Source organism: Paroedura picta, chromosome 2, assembly GCF_049243985.1.
Source record: "Paroedura picta isolate Pp20150507F chromosome 2, Ppicta_v3.0, whole genome shotgun sequence".
Lineage (NCBI taxonomy): Eukaryota > Metazoa > Chordata > Lepidosauria > Squamata > Gekkonidae > Paroedura > Paroedura picta.
This window is the reverse complement of record NC_135370.1, coordinates 186,013,535-186,028,616: the sequence shown is the minus strand read 5'-3', so window position 1 is coordinate 186,028,616 and position 15,082 is coordinate 186,013,535. Positions and strand designations below refer to the sequence as shown.

General features: G+C 54.8%; 1 protein-coding gene across 2 annotated transcripts in view; it reads right to left on the bottom strand.

Annotated features, from left to right (window-relative positions):
• LRFN5 (leucine rich repeat and fibronectin type III domain containing 5) overlaps nt 1-15,082 on the bottom strand; it is a 68,954-nt gene that overhangs the window by 14,786 nt on the left and 39,086 nt on the right. The gene's annotated exons all lie outside the window — the stretch shown is intronic.

Here is a 15,082-nt window from a genome sequence, read left to right as displayed (position 1 = left end):
GAGTGGTCCCCGGTGATAAAAAGGTTGGGGACCATTGCTATAATGGAGACCGCCGGTGCTTCACCTCGCAGGTGGGGAAGCCACGCCCACCAGCCGGGGAACAGTTTCTTTCATGCAAACAGTGACAGAGGTGAGGTTTGCCCATTTGAACTCCTGGGGGGGGGGCTGCAGGGCACTCCATCTCCAGAGCTGCAGGGAGGCTCTCTCAGGCCCCCCTGCCTCTTGCTGGACATTTCCTCAAGGTCTGTCTGCTGCTGGAAGGCCAACAGATGGATAACGTTAGGCAGAACTTTTTGCAATTCCTTTGTCTATAAACCTTTGGGAGAACCACTCTGCATCTGTGGGGCTGGACTACTTTCCCATAATGCTATCAGGCTACAGGCTGAAATGCCAGGAGAAGCAGCATGACGGCTGCAGCTATAAGTCTGGAGGACAGGAAGGGCAGGCCCAGATCTCCAGAGCAGGCCGGGAAGTGCAGCACGGAGCTTAAACAAGGACAGCCCTCATTTATGGGAGGTCAAAGGCCACTCGCTAGAGAGGTGTGAAGCAATGATCGATCAGCTCAAGCAGAAGGGGACCCGGAAAACAGACGGACCGTCCATCCTAAGCCCTCAACTGGCAGAGGATCTGCCGATCTGCCTAAAGAAAGAAGACCAAAACTTCCATCTCACACTTCTCCCTTACTGGCTGCTTCTCTGGTTTGCCCCCACTCTTGCCTTACCTCTCTGCCTGCAAGCGATTGTGTCCTCAGGTGTCTTTGCCATGGGGAGGGCTGCAGTCAGCGAACATCCTTTGCCAATTGTGTTGCTACAGTGAACTTCAACGGCAGTAGCTCTGCATGGGCACCAAAGGTGCGGACAGTTGCATGGTCCTCTCTAGAAGGCCAGGGGCCATGCTCAGCTTCTCTCCCCCCCTTCCCCCCCACTCCTGCCCAGAGGGGATGAAGGTCATCACCAGACCCTTCTACAGAGCAGGGACGGGACAAAACCTAGCCCCTCCCATGCAGGAAAGGTCCATTCCACCACTGTGTCCCACCACACGAGCAAAGACATCTCGGAGGACGGCCGATGTCCCTTCCAGTTTGGTGTAGTGGTTAGGAGTGCGGACTTCTAATCTGGCATGCCAGGTTCGATTCTGCACTCTCCCACGTGCAGCCAGCTGGGTGACCTTGGGCTCGCCACGGCACTGATAAAACTGTTCTGACCGGGCAGTGATATCAGGGCTCTCTCAGCCTCCCCTCCCTCACAGGGTGTCTGTTGTGGGGAGAGGAATGGGAAGGCAACTGTAAGCCGCTTTGAGCCTCCTTAGGGTAGGGAAAAGCGGCATATAAGAACCAACTCTTCTTCTTCTTCAGTAATCTCAGGGCTCTCTCAGCCTCCCCTCCCTCACAGGGTGTCTGTTGTGGGGAGAGAAAAGGGAAGGCAATTGGAAGCCGCTTTCAAGCCTCCTTTGGGTAGAGAAAAGCGGCATATAAGAACCAACTCTTCTTCTTCTTGAGTAATCTCAGGGCTCTCTCAGCCTCCCCCCCCTCACAGGGTGTCTGTTGTGGGGAGAAGAAAGGGAAGGTGACTGTAAGCCGCTTTGAGCCTCCTTCGGGTACAGAAAAGCGGCATCTAAGAACCAACTCTTCTTCTTCTTCTTCCCCCCCTGCGGCATCCGATGTGTGTTTGGATGAGTAAGATCAGCAGCTCCACAGTCAGGGCCGAAATCCCCCTCCCGCCACCAGAACACGGCAAATGGCATCATTTCTTGGCCACCAAATGGGGGCAGAGCTCTTCATCTCCCTCCGTCTCTCCGATGGGATTGCTATAGTAACCACAGACAGCGAGGGCTCACTTCCAGGTGGCTCCAGGAACCGCCGAAGCAGAAAGGGCATCCGCCTGGGGGTGCTAAGGGAGCCGCCGTCTGCCACAGACCCCAAGGGCAGGCTGGCTCCCCACAGCGAGGGGGCTCCCATCTGGAAGCAGAGGCTTTCTCTGCCCAAGCCACCCCGGGGCTGCTTCTGAGTCACGAGCCACTCGGAGGAGGAGGAGGAGGAGGAAAGCGGGGCCAGTGTGCAGAACGCCCTTCCTCCTGGGGAAGGAATCCTCCCAGCGGGGCTTGCAGGGGAAGGGCCTCCCTCCAGGTTGTTGAGGTATTTATCTTGAGATTTCAGAGCCACACACATGGGCGAGCTGCGGGCCCTGAGGGATCTCTCAGCCTTCTGCCGGGCCTGCAAAACAGAGCTCTTCCGCCGGGTCTACGGTTGAGGCCGGGGCGGTGAGGAGGATCGATCCCTGCCAGTGCCAGTCATCTCCGCAATTTCTGTAACTCGCTCTACGCAGGCCTACCCTTGTCCCTGACCCGGAAACGTCAGCTGGGGCAAAACGCAGCTGCCAGGGTCCTCAGTGGCACACCTTGGAGGGCCCACATCCAGCCGGTGCTGAGGCAGCTGCCTTGGCTACCAGTTGCTGCCCGGATCCAGTTCAAGGTTTTGGTTTTGACCTTTAAGGCCCCTTGTGGTCTGGGTCCCACATACCTGAGGGACTGCCTGTTGCCCTATGCCCCCCGGAGGGCCTTACGCTCTGCGGGTGAGAACCTGTTTGTCGTTCCCGGCCCCAAGGAAGCACGCCTAGCCTCGACTAGGGCCAGGGCCTTTTCGGTCCTGGCCCCAACCTGGTGGAATGAGCTCCCGGAGGAGCTGCGGGCCCTGCGGGATTTGCCAGCTTTCCACAGGGCCTGCAAAACGGAGCTCTTCCGCCAGGTCTATGGTTGAGGCCGGGGTCAGCGAATCAGGGACATCACCCCCCCCCTCCGGGAGTCAGGAAGTGTACATCGCTCTCTTCCATTATCTCCACTATTAGGAAGGGGAGGGGTGGGGATTTTATGCCACCATGTTGGTGTTTTTAAAGTCTTAATGGAGGTTTTAATGGGTTTTAATGGGTTTTAATGGGGTTGAGACTGTGACCGGCCTCGAGCCTATAGGGAGAGGTGGAAAATAAACCGAATAGTAGTAGTAGTAGTAGTAGTAGTAGTAGTAGTAGTAACAGGTGGAAAAATGCCTGGCCTGCTACTCTCTTGACCTGCGCCTCCGTAGTCAGGGAGGCATCAATGGTCACACCCTGATTCCTGGCCTGGGGCGCGATGGTAACTTGCACCCCTGCTAGGGTGGGTAGACGCGCTTCCGGCTCCTGCCCCCTTCCCCCCAGCCACAGGACCTCCGTCTTGGAGGGGTTGAGTTTCTGGCGACTCTGCTCAAACCATTCAGACACTGCTTCCAAACATCTGGCAAATGGTTCCGGGGGGGGGGTTGGGTGGTCGTCCATTAGGACAGTGGTCCCCAACCTTTCTGAGGCTGGGGACCGGCACGGTATCGAGCCGCGCCCGCGGGCTGCACCTGCGCGGGCCATGGCCGTGCATCGGGCCGCGCCCACGGGCCGCGCCCGCGCATTGCGCATGCGCAAATGCGCCATTCTCAGCTGAATCGTGGCCCAAATCGCGGCCCTGTTTCCCTCTCCCCCCCTTCCCACAGTAAGAAGCTTCCCGGGCCGCAAGCTTGCGGCCTGGGAAGTTTTTTACTGCGGGGGGGGGGCAGGGAAATGGAGCCGTGGCCTGGTGCCATGGGCCGCGGCCCACAGGTTGGGGACCACTGCATTAGGAGATAGAGCTGGTGATGGCAACCCAGCCCAAAGAGCTGCTGATGGCAACCCAGCCCAAAGCTCTGTACCAGCTGGGCCAGAGGGCGCAAAAAGATGTTAAACAATGTGGGGGAGAGAACCGAACCCTGAGGGACCCCAGATTACTGAAGAAGAAGAAGAAAAAGAAGTGTTGGTTCTTAGATGCCGCTTTTCCCTGCTTTGCTCCATTGCCCCGAATCCAGACCCCAGTTCAATGCAGTTCAATCCTTACACACACACACACACACACACACACACCCGAGAGCTGCCTTTCTGCCGGAGGCCTCTGGCCAGCAGCGAGTCCTTTGGCCTGACCCATCGGAGGGCAGCAAGAGGGAACGGGGCGCAAAGGTGGGGGAAATAAGGGAATACTAACGACCCGACCGCTGTCTTCGGCCTCCTTTCCATCTCTTTAGGAGCCTCCTCGTCGGCCCATGTGGGTCTAAACCAGGGGGGGGGGCAAAGTGTGGCTCCCCAGATGTTCATGGACTACAATTCCCAGTGGATGCTGGCAGGGGCTCATGGGAATTGTAGTCCACGGACATCTAGAGAGCCACACTCTGGCCACCCCTCTGTCACGCCGCTTCCCAACGAGAATCTCCTAAGACGGACGCAGTAAGAGACGCTGGAAAACCCCGTCCAACAGGACTTGCAGCCCTCCCCATGCGGCAGAATTCTTTAGAAATGAAAAGCAAGCGCAGGACTGACTTCGGCGAGCTCTTTCCGCTATGTGGCCATTCCCCCCCTCCTCCCTCCACCTTCCAGGCCAAAGGGATACTGGGGTGTATTGCCCGGCCCTCCCTTCCTCGCTGCCCCCCTGGCCCCTGGAAGCCAGTGCAGATGCAAGAAGGGAGGGGGGTGGGCGGGCGGGCGGGTGCTGCTCAGTTCCGTCCAGGTCCCGGCCCCGGAATCCGTGTCCCCGTGAGGACCTCCCAGAGCCTTCTGCCGTCGCGTCCTCGGCCTTCCCTCTCTGCCTCCTCCTGACCTCCCCTGGCCGGGATATGCAGGCGCAGGGGTCTCCGTCCCTCCTGGCCTCGGTCAAGGGGGCTTTTCCCCCACCCCCAATGTCCTTTCAGCGGCTCCATCCTGCCGCCGGCTGCCTGGCTGAGGGGGGGTCAGAGCCCAGCCCGGGGGGCCGTTGTTAGCCGTGGGGCAGCTTTTGACCCGGAGGCAGCAGCAGCCGCCTTGCTCTACAGCTGCTCAAGTGGTGTGGAGCCAGGCAAACATCTCCCTGATCGGCTTACCGCCTGCTTGTGAATGCGGAAGGGGGTGAAGTCCGACAGCCGGACAGATTGGCTGAGGAATTCCCAGCGTCCCTGGCTCGCCTGCCACAAAGCCCCTTAGCAGGCGGCGGCCGGGACTGAACCCGCAGCCTTCGGCCTGCCAAGCAGATGCTCCGCCACGGAGCCTGGGGCCCCTCCTCCCCCCCCTGCCCCCAGCTGCAAGGGAGGCTAGCAGCCTGGCTTCTTCCGGCCTTCCCTCCAGCCCTCCCCAGCCCTCCCCAGCAGAGAGCCACAGGGGTGCAGCAGGAGAGGAAAGCAGCCAGGGGAAGCAGCGGTGAGTGCTGGCTGGGAGGGAGTTGCTCGCAGGCCTAGCCCCGCCACGTGCCCCACGGCACGCTGGCCCAGAGGACGCCACAGCCAGTGGCAGGGCTGGCGTGCAGGGCGGCTGGCTGCTGGGGCCAGCATCGGCACCTTCTGCCACGTGAAAGTCCCCCGCACAGAAGCAGGCCAGGCAGGTGAGACCAATGACCCCGGAGGAGCCTGCTTCGGCCGTAAGCCTCTGCTAAGCCTCGGCCTGATCACACTTAAAGCTCTGCTAAGGCGTCAGCGTGCGGCCCGCAGCCATCCCCAGCACAAGGGACATCACACTCTGAGGCCCTGGGGAGGGGGGAGGCAAAAGGCCTCAGCGGAAAGGGCCCAAATCTCCCTCCCAGCTGAGTCCAAGGCAACCCCTGCCGGAGCACACCAGCTCCGCTTCCTTCACCAAGAGGCCACCATTCACGGTCTCCAGCCCCAGTCCAGGTCCTCCCTCCCATCCCCACCCCCCATGCGAGGAGGAGGAGGAGGAGGAGGAAATGCCCCAGTGGTTGGGGACAGAGAGGGAGGCCCTGGGACTGGCTCCGACTCCTCCCGTAAAAGGCTCGTGGCACTTTGCCCGCCTCACAGGGCTGTCGCCTGCACGACTAGGCAAAAGGAACAAGGCAGAGCTCTCCCAGAAGACATCAAGGGAGTCGGGTCATGGGGGACGACTCCCAAAAGGGAGCCCCTCCCTGGCCCCCGGCCCCGCAGAATAATGATCTAAGAGAACAAATAAATAAACCTAGTTTGGCAGCCTATTATGCTTGTGCTGGCCGGCTGGGCCCTTCCCTCCCTGCTCCCGGCCCCAGCACTGGGACTCAGGAAGTGGCTGCCAGAACTAAAGGGGTGGGGGGAGGGGGGAGCCAGCCTGCCAAAGCAGAGGGGTGAAGCCCCCTCCCAACCCCTAAAAACCAGGAGGGCAGCAGCTTTTATGCCCCCAAATACTTCCCCATGGAAACGTTAGACATGTTGAGGGTGAGGGCAGTGGGAGGGGGTTTGCTTTTTGTACGAGTGAACTGCTTTTTAAGGCACTGTTCTGCAAGGCCAGTTCTCTGCGACTCCCTCACGGGGCTTTCTAGTAACTATCCATGGTGCTGAAGAGCGGCAGTTCCTTCCAGTCCCCCGCAGACACACACAGGCTTCAGAGCGCTGGCTAGCTTCCGGCTCCAGTCTGTGATCAGAAGTATCTCCACCCGTCTATCCGTCTAGGATGTTGTATATATGCAAGCCAAATTGCAAAACCAGTGCACAGATCTGACCCTGGAGGCCCCTTCCAGCTCTTCTATGATTCCAGGACAGAGGAGCACCAGCCCCGCCTGCTTCAGCGCATCCCAACGCGAGAGCCCTTTCTCTCTGCCGTTGACGAGGAGAAGCCTCTGTGGGCGTCCCGTGGCTGACGTTGCCGTGCTCTGAGGGCGGGGAGGGCGGCAGGATTCTCAGGGTCAGGCCAAGGGAGGGATCCCCCTTCACCCTGCCATCGGTTTGGCTGCAGAGCTGGAAGAGGTTCTTGCTTCCCCAATAGTTCAGTGGTCAGCAGATACTTCAATGCATTAGTCTGAAGGGAGGGCAAAAGTCCTCCCTCAAAGCAAAAATCACCCCAAACCAGGCTTGGATTAAAGAAAGAAGATCCTCGACCGCCCAAACTCCGACTGCTCCACTAACTACCCGAGATCCCCCCCCCCTGCAGTGAGACAAGGTAGCCAATCACAGAAGCCAAGGGAAGCACTGGCAGGCAGCATTGTGCCCATGCTGAGGAACATGTCCTTAGTTAAGGGTATACAAAACACTGATCTAAAGCCACAATCCCAAGTTTCTTTATCATGGTTGGTCTCAGCTATGGCTTCATGTGGGCTATGAATGGGGACATCTGGACGCATAGAATCATAGAATAAGGGTTGGAAGGGACCTCCTGGGTCATCTAGCCCAACCCCCTGCACTATGCAGGACACTCACAACCCCATCACTCACCCACTGTCACCTGCCACCTCTTTGCCTTCACAGAATCAGCCTCTCCATCAGATGGCTATCTAGCCTCTGTTTAAAAATTTCCAAAGACGGAGAACCCACCAACTCCCGAGGAAGCCTGTTCAACCAAGGAACTGCTCTAACTGTCAGGAATTTCTTCCAGATGTTTAGACGTAATTTCTTTTGAATTAATTTCATCCCATTTGTTCTGGCCCATACCTCCGGGGCAAGAGAGAACAACTATGCTCCATTCTCTACACGGCAGCCTTTCAAATATATGAAGATGGTTATCAGATCCCCTCTCAGTCGTCTCCTCTCCGGGCTAAACAGAATGAACTCCCCCAACCTTTCCTCATACATCTTGGTCTCCAAACCCTTCACCATCTTTGTTGCCCTCCTCTGGGCACACTCCACTTTGACTACATCCCTCTTCAACTGCAGTGCCCAAAACTGAACACAGGACTCCAAGTGAGGCTGAGTCACACTCTTGACTCATAGAATCATAGAATCATAGAGTTGGAAGGGGCCATACAGGCCATCTAGTCCAACCCCCTGCTCAACGCAGGATTAGCCCTAAGCATCCTAAAGCATTCAAGAAAAGTGTGTATCCAACCTTTGCTTGAAGACTGCCAGTGAGGGGGAGCTCACCACCTCCTTAGGCAGCCTATTCCACTGCTGAACTCATGTTCAATGTAAACCACCAAACAGGGAGAGAACAAAGTCACCTGTCAATTCCACCTGCAGTGAGACAAGCCATCTGATCACTTATCACTTTTGGGGACTCTTTTTCAAATCTGTGTTCCTGCAACCCTTCAGGCCAACCTCAACATGGCATTCTACACAGGATCCTGACCACAAAGCCTTAGGATCAGGACCTGAGAGTCTCCCTCCCCTTCTTATGTTTTTTAACACCCCTCCTGATAAAGACCTAGGAAGAGCTCAACAGCCTGCCCATGATACTATTAAGTTTTTTTGAGTTTCTTCCATGCATCCCCTGAAATCCAAACTTCCTAAAATTTGGCCACAAGCAAGCTGGACTCCAAAAACCCATGAAAAGGAGACCAATGATCAGGAAAGAATTGCATGAGGATGAAGAAGAGTTGGTTTTTATACCGCACTTTTCTCTACCTGAAGGAGTCTAAAAGTAGGTTACAATCACCTTCCCTTCCTCTTCCCACAACAGACATCCTGTAAGGTAGGTGGGATTGAGAACAGATGTGGTTAAAGTCTCTCTAAATACAGGCCTAAGGGGAAATACCTTAAAAATCATGTAGGGATGGAACCTTGCACCTGAAAGGTCTGAAAAAATGTTGGCAGGTGCTTTTAAATTATGCTGGAGAAGAACTAAGGAGGCAGGTGCTTTAGGGGTGGGCTGGCCCAGGCGGATTGGGCCAGCATCTTCAAGGAGAAAAACAGCATCTTAAATTGTAACAGAACATGCCAGCCTCCAGCAGCCCTGCTGAGTATTTTGCCCAGGGAGCTCTTGCAGGAGTGGCGAAATGACCCCCTGGGCTGGTCTCACCGCCCAGGCCTCCAAGCCCCAAGTTCATATAGATTGTCAGCAGCCTGTTTTACGCACTCTGCAAGGACTCACAGACTTCTGCAGCCAGAAACTGCCCTGTCAATTCCCTTCTGCCTGTTGAATATCTGGCTGGACTAAGCTCTCATCCAGCTGAGGCTCAGGTGAAACTGGGAGCGCCTGGCAAGGCTCTTCCTCCCTAGCAGGGCCTGAGCTCACAGCATCCCCTCTCAGAGAATCATGGGAGTTGGAAGGGACCTCCAGGGTCATCTAGTCCAGCCCCCAGCCCAACGCAGGAAACCCACAACTACCAGACCACCCCCAGTGAACCGAATTCCATGCCCAAATGATCTCTCGCCCCCAAGAAATCCACCAGAATCTTTGGCCAGTCTGGCCTCGAGGAAATGTGCCTCCTGACCCCAAAGCAGTGATCAGCATTTCCCTGGGCCTGCAGGAAAGGGCCACAGGAACCAAGCCCCAGCACATCCCTTCCTGCCCACCCACTCACAAACTACCTAAGGTCACTGAATCAGCCTTTCTGCCAGGTGTGTCCATCCAGCCTCTGCCGAAAAACTTCCGAAGAAGGAGAACCCACCACCTCCAGTGGAAAGGGCTCCTGGCAGCTAGAGTGGTTCCTCAGTGGAACAGGAAAAGCAAGGACATAAGCCTCTGTACAAAACATAGATCAGTACAATCTATCATATTTCCAATAGCTGCTTGTGGATGTGAAAGCTGGACGATGAAAAAACCGGACAGGAGGAGAGGCCATTGATTTGAACTCAGGTGTTGAAGGAGGCTTTTGTGGGTTCCAGGGACAGCAAAATTCACAAACAAGGAAATACTAGATCAGGCATAAATCCTGATACATCGCTGGTAGGCAAAATCACGAAACTCCGGCTCACTTACTTTGGCCACATCACGCGATCCACCTCAATGGAGGAAGCGATGTGTAAGGATTGACCAGTGGGAAAAGGAAGCCAGGCCGGCAAAGAATGAGAAGGTTAGACACGATCAAAATTGACACTGGCCAGAATATTACACCACTGAAAGAAGCAGTGCAAGGTTGAGCCACGGGATCGCCAACATCATCATCACGTCATCTTTTGAATTAATTTTATCCCTTTAGTTCTGGTCCGACACTCTGGGGCAACAGAAAACAGCTTTTAAATACTTGAAGATGGTTATCAGATCCCATCTCGGTCATCTCTTCTCAAGACAGACCAAGCTCCCTCAACCTCCCTAAACAGACCAAGCCCCCCCAACCTGTCTTCATATGTCTTGGTCTCCAACCCCCTCACCATCTTCGTTGCCCTCCTCTAGACACGCTCTAGACATTGCTCCTCCTCTAGACACGCTCGCTCTACGCTGGCCTGCCCTTATCCTTGATCTGGAAACTGCAATTAGTCCAGAATGCAGCAGCCAAGGTCCTCACATCAACACCTGGGAGGTCCCACATCCAGCCCAACCTCCAGCAGCTGCGCTGGCTCCGGCTTAAGGTTTTGGTTATCACCTTCAAGGCCATATGTGGTCCGGATCCAGTATACCCGAGGGATCGCATCTCTGCCTACACCCCTCAGAGCCTTGCGCTCTACCTCCTCCAAATTCTCGGTGGTCCCTGGCCACAAGGAAGCCCGCTTGACCTCAACCAGGGCCAGAGCCTTTTCCATTCTGGCCCCCACCTGGTGGAACGAGCTCCCAGAGGAGACCAGGGTCCTGACAGAACTAAAGCAATTCCACAGGGCCTGCAAAAGGGAGATTCTCCACCAGGCATTTGGTTGAGGTCGACCTGTCCATCGCTTCCAATTGGCCCCCAAGCCCTCACCTCCTACCATGATGGTGAACAAATCCACCTGACCTCTGGGTCTCAGAATAAACTGAGCTAAGGCTCTGGCAGTTTCACCTTCCTTTAATCACAGACTCACAGAAACATAGAGTTGGAAGGGTCCATACAGGCCATCTAGTCCAACCCCCTGCTCAACGCAGGATTAGCCCTAAGCATCCTAAAGCATCCAAGAAAAGTGTGTATCCAGCCTTTGCTTGAAGACTGCCAGTGAGAGGGAGCTCACCACCTCCTTAGGCAGCCCATTCCACTGCTGAACTAGACTCCTAGAATCCTAGAGTGGGAAGGGGCCATGCAGGCCATCTAGTCCAACCCCCTGCTCAACGCAGGATCAGCCCTAAGCATCCTAAAGCATCCAAGAAAAGTGTGTATCCAGCCTTTTCTTGAAGACTGCCAGTGAGGGGGAGCTCACCACCTCCTTAGGCAGCCTATTCCACTGCTGAACTACTCTGACTGTGAAAAACTTTTTCCTGATATCTAGCCTATATCGTTGTACTTGAAGTTTAAACCCATTACTGCATGTCCTCTCCTCTGCAGCCAACAGAAACAGCATCCTGCCCTCCAGAATGTTATTGTTGCTATTGGTATTATGTAAATGTTATTGTTGTTGTTACCACCTTACTGTTACTTGAATGATGTTACCTGATGATATTTTGTTGTTTCATGTAAACTGCCCTGAGCCTTCAGGGAGGGTGGTAAGTAAGTAAGTAAGTAAATAAATAAATGAAACTTTGTCTACATTCTTCTTCACTGGTGGTGCCTCTCCTTGCTATTTCACACGGGACACCTGGTTTTTTTCTCTGTGCTGTGGAGAGAAGGGAGAGGCAGCTAATCACTTGCTTGCCCCCTTTCAGTTGCTAATTGGCCTAGCCAGGAAACAAGCAGAGGGGCACATTTACCCAAAATTTCCTAGGAGAAAGGACCTTCTTGTGGGAAGGGACAAAGAGATATATCTGCTGATCACAGGAAGGTGAGGTTCTTTTGCCTGCTCATCAAAATAGGAGTTTGGGCTTAGGAGAGTGAGTCATCTGCCATCTTGGACCACCTGGCTGCCAGGTGAACTGACCATGCCATGAGAACTTGGAACCTCTTAAGCAAAAGCACTGTTATGCCCTCACCCACCAGTCTGGCACCAAGGGGCACTCTGGAGGCTGTGGGTCTGGGAGATGCTGGGAGACCCATCAGTCACCGAACTGGACCTGCCTGTTTTCCCTGAGGACAAGCAGCCTGGGCCCAGTTAGCCTGAGACTCAGACTTATTATGTTAAGCCATTAGACAAGGCAGCTACCAGCCCAGAAGACTCACCAGAGGAGCTGCTCTTAACCACTACACCAAACTGGCTCACTTCAGGGACCATTGGTAAAGGCCCCACCAAGCCCTGAACAGCAGCGTTGGAGGTGATCTACCCTGACAGATGTCAGAAGATCAGCATGCTTGGGAGCTCACTGGCAGGGTAGATGGGGTCTTGAGAGAGAGAACTGCAGCTCCTTCCTCTGATGAGGATTAGCTCCAGCTGCAGGCTCTCTGGCTGAGGACTGCCCCACCCAGCTTCTGGCTATTTCCGCAGAGCCTTGAGGCAAGGCTCCGTGGGGTCAACATGTGCATCATCCTGCCTGTCTCCTCAGACTCCTGCTCTGGCTAGCCACCACAAGGCTCTGTTCCTGCAACTCTCGGCTCGGCTCTTCAATCTCTAGCTTGTCTAAGGTTCCTACACCGGCTCTTCGATCTCTGGCTTATCTGACATTCCTGCTCTGGCTCTTCGACCCTTGTGGCTTTCAACTTTGTTCCTGATTCCAGTTCATGTTTTGCCTTTGTCCCACTCTCTCTGGTTTTGACTCCAACTTGGCTTGACTTCACTACCCACCCCACTTTCCTGTGAACTCTGTCTCTGGACAGGACTCTGGATTTGGGGCAAGCTCTCTGCTCTGGCACAGCTACCTGGCCATGAAGCTGCAGCCTGCCAGAGTAGCACAAGCACCTACCCTGTATTTAACATCAGATAGCAAAGGGACAGAAGAAGAGTTGGTTCTTATATGCTGCTTTTCTCTACCCGAAGGATTCTCAAAGTGACTTCCAATTGCCTTCCCTTCTTCACACAACAGACACCCTATGAGGGAGGGGAGGCTGAGAGAGCCCTGATATTACTGAAGAAGAGTTGGTTCTTATATGCTGATTTTTTCTACCTGAAGGAGTCTCAAAGTGGCTTATTCACCTTCCCTTTCCTCTCCCCAAAACCCTGTGAGGGAGGTGGGGCTGCTCAGTCAGAACAGTTTTATCAGTGCTGTGATGAGCCCAAGGTCACCCAGCTGGCTGCATGTGGAGAGGTGAGGAATCAAACCTGGCTCGCCAGATTAGAAGTTGGTACTCTTAACCATTATTATTATTGTTGTTGTTGTTGTTGTTATTATTATTATTATTATTATTATTTAATTTTTAAACCGCCCTTCTCCAAATAGGCCTCAGGGCGGTTTACAACATAAACAGTTAAAACACAATAAAATCACAATAAATACCCCAATTAACATCAACAACAAATCACATATAACATATAAGTGGCGGTGGTCACAATTCTGATCGTAGTTCTCCGACTTCCCCCCAAGTTCAGCCTGGTGGGGAGCATAATATTCAGAAGAGGGTGGCACCAATGCAATAGATCTAACAATGATCTCGATGTTAGAGATCTCAATATTGGAGGGGATCCTCTGATGGATTAGTGGGAGAGCTGCCCTGGCCTCAACGATATGCCTGGCGGAAGAGCTCCGTCTTACAGGCCCTGCGGAAAGCTGGTAGATCCTGCAGGGCCCTTAGCTCTTCCGGGAGCTCCTTCCACCAGGTCGGGGCCAGGACCAAGAAGGCTCTGGCCCGGGTCGAGGCCAGGCGAACATCCCGTGGACCCAGGACAATCAGTCAATTCATACCCACAGAGCGGAGTGCCCTGCGGGGGGCATAAGCAACCAAGCGGTCCCGCACGTAGACGGGACCCAGGCCGCGTATAGCCTTAAAGGTCAATGCCAATGCCTTGAATCTGATTCAGAAACAGACTGGTGACCAGTGCAGATGACGAAGCACCGACTGGATGTGGGCCCTCAGAGGTGTTCTGGTGAGGGCCCTGGCAGACGCATTTTGGACCAGCTGTAACTTCCGAGTCAAAGACAAGGGAAGGCTACACCAAAGACTACACTAAGCTGGCTCTTGCATTTCATCCATTTTCTTTTTATTCTTTTGCTCAACTCTGTGCTGTGCTAAAGATATAGAATCCTAGAACACTATAGTGGGAAGAGACCCTACAGGTAATCCAGTCCAGCCCACTCCTCAATGCAGGATCAGCCTCAGGCATCCAGGAGAAGGATCTGTCCAGCCGCTGCTTGAAGACCACCAGTGAGGGGGAGCTCCCCACCTCCTTAGGCAGCCCCTTCCATTGCTGAACTAGACTCCTAGAATCCCAGAGTGGGAAGGGGCCATGCAGGCCATCTAGTCCCACCCCCTGCTCAGTGCAGGATCAGCCTCCAGCATCCAGGAGAAGGATCTGTCCAGCCGCTGCTTGGAGACGGCCAGTGAGGGGGAGCTCCCCACCTCCTTAGGCAGCCCCTTCCACTGCTGAACTAGACTCCCAGAATCCTAGAGTGGGAAGGGGCCATGCAGGCCATCTAGACCCACCCCCTGCTCAGTGCAGGATCAGCCTCCAGCATCCAGGAGAAGGATCTGTCCAGCCGCTGCTTGAAGACGGCCAGTGAGGGGGAGCTCCCCACCTCCTTAGGCAGCCCCTTCCACTGCTGAACTACTCTGTGAAAAATTCCTCCCCCCTCCCCCTCCCACAATATCTAGCCAACATCATTCCCAGCCACAGAGAAGCTCGCCTGGCCTCAATCAGGGCCTGGCCCTCACATAGTGGAATGAGCTCCCAGGAGAGCTACAGGTCCGTCCTCTCTGCATTCCACAGGGCCTCCAAGATGGAGCTCTTCTGCCAGATTTATGGCTGACGCCACGGTCCGAGAGGAAGATCTGGTGTGGCGACCACCCCCACCCCCCATTAAAGACTGCAGTACAAGAGGGTCACCTATAGGCATCAGGTTATGGCTCCCCCTCGTCACTCCCCTTATTGGATGTTTATGGGAGGGGAGGGATAGTTGAAGCAGAAAGGTGCAAAAAAAGTACACAATCCGCCAGGAGATATTTTTCATGAAAGCTGGTTTCTTAGGTTAGGACCCTTAAGTGCTGCCTGTGACTGGCTAGACTAGCCTGATCCCCCCAGATCTCATAAGCAGGGTCAGCCGTGGTGAATCCTTGGATGTGAGACCCCCGAGGAACTCTCAGCGGCCCCCCAGACGCAAGCCAAGGCAGGGCTCCTCAGGACACTCATGGCCTTGAAAACCCCACAAAGGGAGCCAGCAGCAATGTGATGGCAAAGGTGTGTGTGTGTGGGGGGGGGGTGAGGACAGGCTGACATTTGTTTTCCCACACAAGCTGCATGGGTCGAGAAAGGTGACCCAGCCTGCCCTAGATGCTCCCTGCCACAAGTTGT